Source organism: Podarcis erhardii (assembly GCF_964252035.2).
Source record: "Podarcis erhardii genome assembly, chromosome: 1".
NCBI lineage: Eukaryota > Metazoa > Chordata > Lepidosauria > Squamata > Lacertidae > Podarcis > Podarcis erhardii.
Genome location: NC_138497.1, coordinates 32,962,587 through 32,968,586, shown reverse-complemented (window position 1 = coordinate 32,968,586; position 6,000 = coordinate 32,962,587).

Here is a 6,000-nt window from a genome sequence, read left to right as displayed (position 1 = left end):
CTGTTTCCAATTTTTCCAATCTTGTATTCACATACCCTCCAACATTTCTCCGATGAAAATAGGGATGTCCCGTGCCATAATAAAAATGTTACTCTTTATACCCCACACATCTTATTCGGTTACCCCAGCCACTCTGGGCAGCTTCCAACATATATAAAAACATAATAAAACAGGTGCCTCACCAGAAAGAGACAACCAACAATACCACCAACCCTAATGCGGATTGTACCCATGATGACATCACCACCCCTGCTGTATTCCTTAATGTAGACATTTTAGAGCTACAAATGAAAGGAAAACAGAACCTTGTGTGGCTTATTGTGGCATAAGATGCATTTGACAAAAAAGGTTGCATGCCCTGAGAGTTTATGCCATGATAAATTTGCTCCCCTTGAAGGCGCCATCAGATTCTATTGTTTTTGCTAAACAAACTAACATGGCTGGCTTCCTGGAAAAATGAAATACAGATTGTAGTTACAGACAAAAGATAGAAGGAAAAGGCAGAGACATTGTGCTATATACATGGTTCCTCTAGAGGGGCATGTCATAAATCCATAGAAGCAGGAGCATCTTGAGTTAAGGTTATGAGAAGACATATAACTTCCTGTGTCAGTATGATGCATGGCAACCTCTAGAGACTTGCCCAAATATATCCTTTTCAGTACAAAAAAAGGGGTGGGGGAAGTAACTATGTTTTAGATAATTCTTTGCCAACACATAAGCTCTAAGCCTTGGGAAATGGTCCCTGCACTTTCTGCTTGGCATCTTGTTTTAAGACTGGATTTGTCAAGCAGAGGCACAACGTAAACAAGAAGAAACAATTGCTAAATAGTTGGCACTGGGGAGGCTGTAGCTAAAGCATTTGAAAGCATTTGTCCTGTCAGACATTGTGTATTAAAGGCAGACACACAAAAATGAAGGCAAATAGCAAACAGTGCTGAAGAAAATGGTCATTTATTTATAAATGCAGCATTTTAAAATTATTATTATTATTATTATTATTATTATTATTATTTTTCATGTATTAACTGCCTTCTAGGCCACTGTCTCAGGATAGTTAAAAACAGTTAAAAGCATGGAAAAACAAACCACAGAGACATTTAAAATGTAAACAAGTGGATAGCTCAGTTGGTTAGAGCATAGTGCTGATAACAGCAAGGTTCAAACCTTATACGGGACAGCTGCATATGCCTGCATTGGACTAGATGATCCTCAGAGTCCCAACTCTACAATTCTATGATTCTATTAAGTGGACAATTGTGGTAAAGGTCCATTTTTCTAGCCAGAAGAGCCTGTCAGAACAAAAATGTCTTCATTTGTTTCTGGAAAGTGCAGAGACTAGACGCCTCTCATATCTTGACAGGAATCCTATTCCACAGAACAGGCAGTCACACTAAAAGACCTGCTCCAAGTTGCTGAAGAGTGAGCGTCTGACGTCTTTGGAATTGTGCCAAATATGTTTCAAGTATGACAACTCTTCATCAGAGAAACCTTAAAAAAACAGAAAGAATAGAAACAAAAATTAAAATGTATTATATAATACCTGTATACCTGAAGCAGCATCTCCCCCAAAATTGTTCAGCCTGGACACAGAGGTCCAGCAGTTCCCTCAATGCAAAAAGATAAGTTACAGGGAACCAGGCAGAAGGTCTTCTAGGTAGTGGCGCCTGCCCTGTGGAACACCAGCCCATCAGATATCAAACAGATTATAATTTTTGGGTAGGCATCTGAAGGAAGCCCTGTTCTGGGAAGCTTTTAATGTTTAGCATAATTGTTGATGCTCCTGTTGTTATTTGTTGGTCCCCACCCCCACCTTATATTTTTGTTGGAAGTCGCCCAGAGTAGATGGGGCAAGCCAGTCAGATGGGTGGAGTATAAGAAATATTATTATTATTACAGTGGTACCTCGGGTTACAAACACTTCAGGTTACAGATTCCGCTAACCTGGAAGTAGTCCCTTGGGGTAAGAACTTTACCTCGGGATGAGAACAGAAATCGTGCACCAGTGGTGCGGCGGCAGCAGGAGGCCCCATTAGCTAAAGCTCAGGTTAAGAACGGTTTCAGGTTAAGAACGAATTAAGTACGTAACCAGAGGTACCACTGTATCTGACAACTAGATGTTACCGAAAACATGGAGCTTGCTGCCAGAATTACCGCTCCAACCTTCCTCTTCCCAACAATGTATAGCAATGAAGCATGTGATGTGGCATTAGGCCAGGGCGCACCAGCTCCCCACATGTGCATGCACATCCCACATTTGTTGAAAGCAAGAGGTAGAAAGGGGTTGCTTCTGCTGATAACATCTCCCTGAACGCTGATGTTCACAACGGTCTCTCTCAGTTACTAGTGGCTGTTTGTTCAGTGTTATGCAAAAGTGCCCCACCCACAGAAATCTGTATGCATGTTGGGCTCTCCTTTGCAATGAAAATGTTAGAAGAAGAAGAAGAAGAAGAGTTTGGATTTGATATCCCGCTTTATCACTACCCGAAGGAGTCTCGAAGCGGCTACCATTCTCCTTTCCCTTCCTCCCCCACAACAAACACTCTGTGAGGTGAGTGGGGCTGAGAGACTTCAAGAAGTGTGACTGGCCCAAGGTCACCCAGCAGCTGCATGTGGAAAAGCAGGGAAGCAAACCCGGTTCACCAGATTACGAGTCCACCGCTCTTAACCACTACACCACCTGGTAGATCAGGTCAATGGCTCATCCTCCTCTCACAGCGGCCAGTCAGATTCCTGCGGAAAACCCACAAGCAAGACCTGAGAACAAGAGCACCCTCCCCTCCTGTGGTTTCCAGCAACTGTTACTCTGAAGCATTACTGCCTCCGGCTGTGGAGGCAGAGCATAGCAATCAATCAGAAGGATGATGGCTACACACCTACATCTGTAGGACCCAGAGGATCCCATCACATGAATGCTGAACAAGGGCATGGCCAACAGGTGCATTGGTGTCAGCATGGAGCCAGCTGGCTTGATCCTGATCCAGCTCTCATGTATTTGTGAGATTTTGACCAGCTTCGGCCCATCTGAAGCTGATACAGGCTCGTCTTATCTTGAGCCCAAGCAGAGTAGTCCACACAGCAGAAGGATAAGCAGTATGTGCCACATTCTTAACTTTATTTCCACTCTATGCTGAGAGAATACAAACATGCATCTTGCCTCTGTGAGAGCAGAGAAGCAAACACCTCGGAAACAAAGAAACCGAGAGAACACTGAAAAACAGGAAACCAGTGAACGTCACATCCAGTCTCCCATTCCCGTGGGAATCCAACAGTAACTTGGACTGTGGAATGCAAAACAATGTCTTGTGACAGCAGTTGCTGCTCAGTGAGGGAAATAGAAACCAACAGTATTCAGTGAGCACATGAGGTTGAACTTGTGTTCGGCCCAGTATACCTGAAGGGGCGTCTCCACCCCCATCATTCAGCCCGGACACTGAGGTCCAGCTCCGAGGGCCTTCTAGCATTCCCTCACGGCGAGAAGTAAGGTTACAGGGAACCAGGCAGAGGGTCTTCTCGGTAGTGGCACCCTCCCTGTGGAATGCCCTCCCATCAGATGTCAAGGAAATAAACAACTATCTGACTTTTAGAAGACATCTGAAGGCAACCCTGTTTAGGGAAGTTTTTAATGTTTGATGTTTTATCGTGTTTTAAATATTTTGTTGGGAGCCACCTAAAGTGGCTGGGGAAACCCAGCCAGATGGGTGGGTATAAAGAAATTATAAGTTTTTACTATTATTATTATTATTATTATTATTATTATTATTATTATTATTTACTAATATCACATAGTGTTGTTCCTTCACCCTGCAGCAGTAGTTGACATTGGCGTGAAAACATTTCATGGTGATATCTTGCCCTGCAATTCATTGCCACACTGTTTGAGGGAGAGGAGGAGAAACTTAAGAGGCGGCCACTGATTCAGGTGCTGGAGGAGACTCTTGAGAGTCCCATGGACTGCAAGAAGATCAAACCTATCCATTCTGAAGGAAATCAGCCCTGAAGGACAGATCCTGAAGCTGAGGCTCCAATACTTTGGCCACCTCATGAGAAGAGAAGACTCCCTGGAAAAGACCCTGAAGTTGGGAAAGATGGAGGGCACAAGGAGAAGGGACGACAGAGGACGAGATGGTTGGACAGTGTTCTTGAAGCTACCAGCATGAGTTTGACCAAGCTGTGGGAGGCAGTGGAAGACAGGAGTGCCTGGCGTGCTCTGGTCCATGGGGTCACGAAGAGTCGGACACGACTAAACGACTAAACAACTAAACAACAACAGGAGGCAGTACTTCTACAGTGATAACCATTGCCCAGCTTGGCAACAATGCGCAAGAAACAAGGTGGTCTAGAAAACTCTACAGCATGCCTGTCTCTCCCCAATGTTATTTATAGAACATTGCAAAAATCAAGAACGAATTGTAAGAGAAGGGTGGAATTGTTATGCCAACGGCAACATTCCCTTTGATGTTAAGGCAACTAGAATGCCACCATAATTTCAAACATACCTTTGTGCCACAGAAGCAGTTAAGTAACACACTACCCTTTCAAAAAATAAGAAGAAATGCATGTTCAGACATCCAGTTCAATATACTGTAGATTGCTGCTCAAAACAGTTTCTATCGCATACTTGCATGTCTCTGCATTTATCTAGATGGAGCTGCGGGGAACACTTAAGTCTTATGCTTTCATGGCCCTCAGATTTATTGCAAGCAATTGGTTTTAGGAAACTGATGATAGAGTAATATTCAAGGTCATAAACCCTTTTCCTCTCTTGTAAAACACACTGAAAACTCTTGCATTAGCCTAGCACTGAAGGGGGCGGGGGGAGTCCACAACGATGCATTCATTAATTAAAAGCATACACATAGATAAACAGACTATGCTTCTTAAAAGAGTTAAACGATCGCAAGAGGAGGAAGGGAAGAAGAGGATTCTGACCATGGTCAAATTTTAAAATTGCAGTTTCTAATATCGTCCACATGGTGTGCCTAACACAGAGATCCAGAGTAGGAAACAAACAGACCATGTGGTACTGAGACAGCAGCACAGAGGACCATATGAATGTAATGATGCTGTCTTTTCCTCAGTGCAAAAAGCTGTCCCCAGACGAAGCCTTGGTTCAGCAGTAATCAGTCTTGCTGCTCTTTCCTTCCTCTGCGGCCAGTATAATATTTGTGATATTTTATTAGGAGCACTGATAGCTTTACGGGCTTGTATTGACTAGCACTTGACCACGTATGCCTGCGGAACTGGGAAATAATTAAATAATTCATTTCAAACCTGGAAATGGCGGGAGAAACTGGAGAGTCCTCGTGGCTCATGAGGAGACCCTCCTCGGAGCTTGAAGAGGAAGTCAGAGAGGAAGCCCTGAAGAGACCTGAGGCACATTGGGGCTTCATTTAAGCTGCTCAGCCTCCCCACCTAATAGCTGGTATATGTGGGTAGCGCAGCAGCAGCAGCCATTTCTCACGTGTCCTCCAGCCTCCAGGTGGCCCCAGAGCTTCCATTCTAGTGGTGGATATTTTGGGATACAGCATTTTTGGTATGGATTGCAAAGAGGGTGTTTGGAGGGAGCACAATAATCCTGTGAGGTAGGTTAGACTGGGAGATGGTGACTGGCCCAAGGTTGCCCAGTGGCTGAGTAGGGATTAGAACCCTGGTCTCCCCAGTCCAACACCCTAACTGTTATGCCACACTCCCGGTTTCTCATTTTGCTCATCTTAAATTCAGTTCTCCACATTTCCACATCAGTCTGCAATTTAAAAAACCCCAAAAACGAAAAGTTCTTGTGAAAAGCCATCAGCATTTTAGGTTAATTTCTCCTAATACACACATTTTTGTATGCAATTTTGCATAATATACACAATTTTTGTAAAGCAATTTCCCCTAATAAAACACATTTTTTGGCATGTTGTTTTTCCCAATATATGCAATTCATGCACATTTCAACATATGCATTTTTGTACTCATTACTTGGGCTGGAGAACGGCACTGCCAAATGTGGAC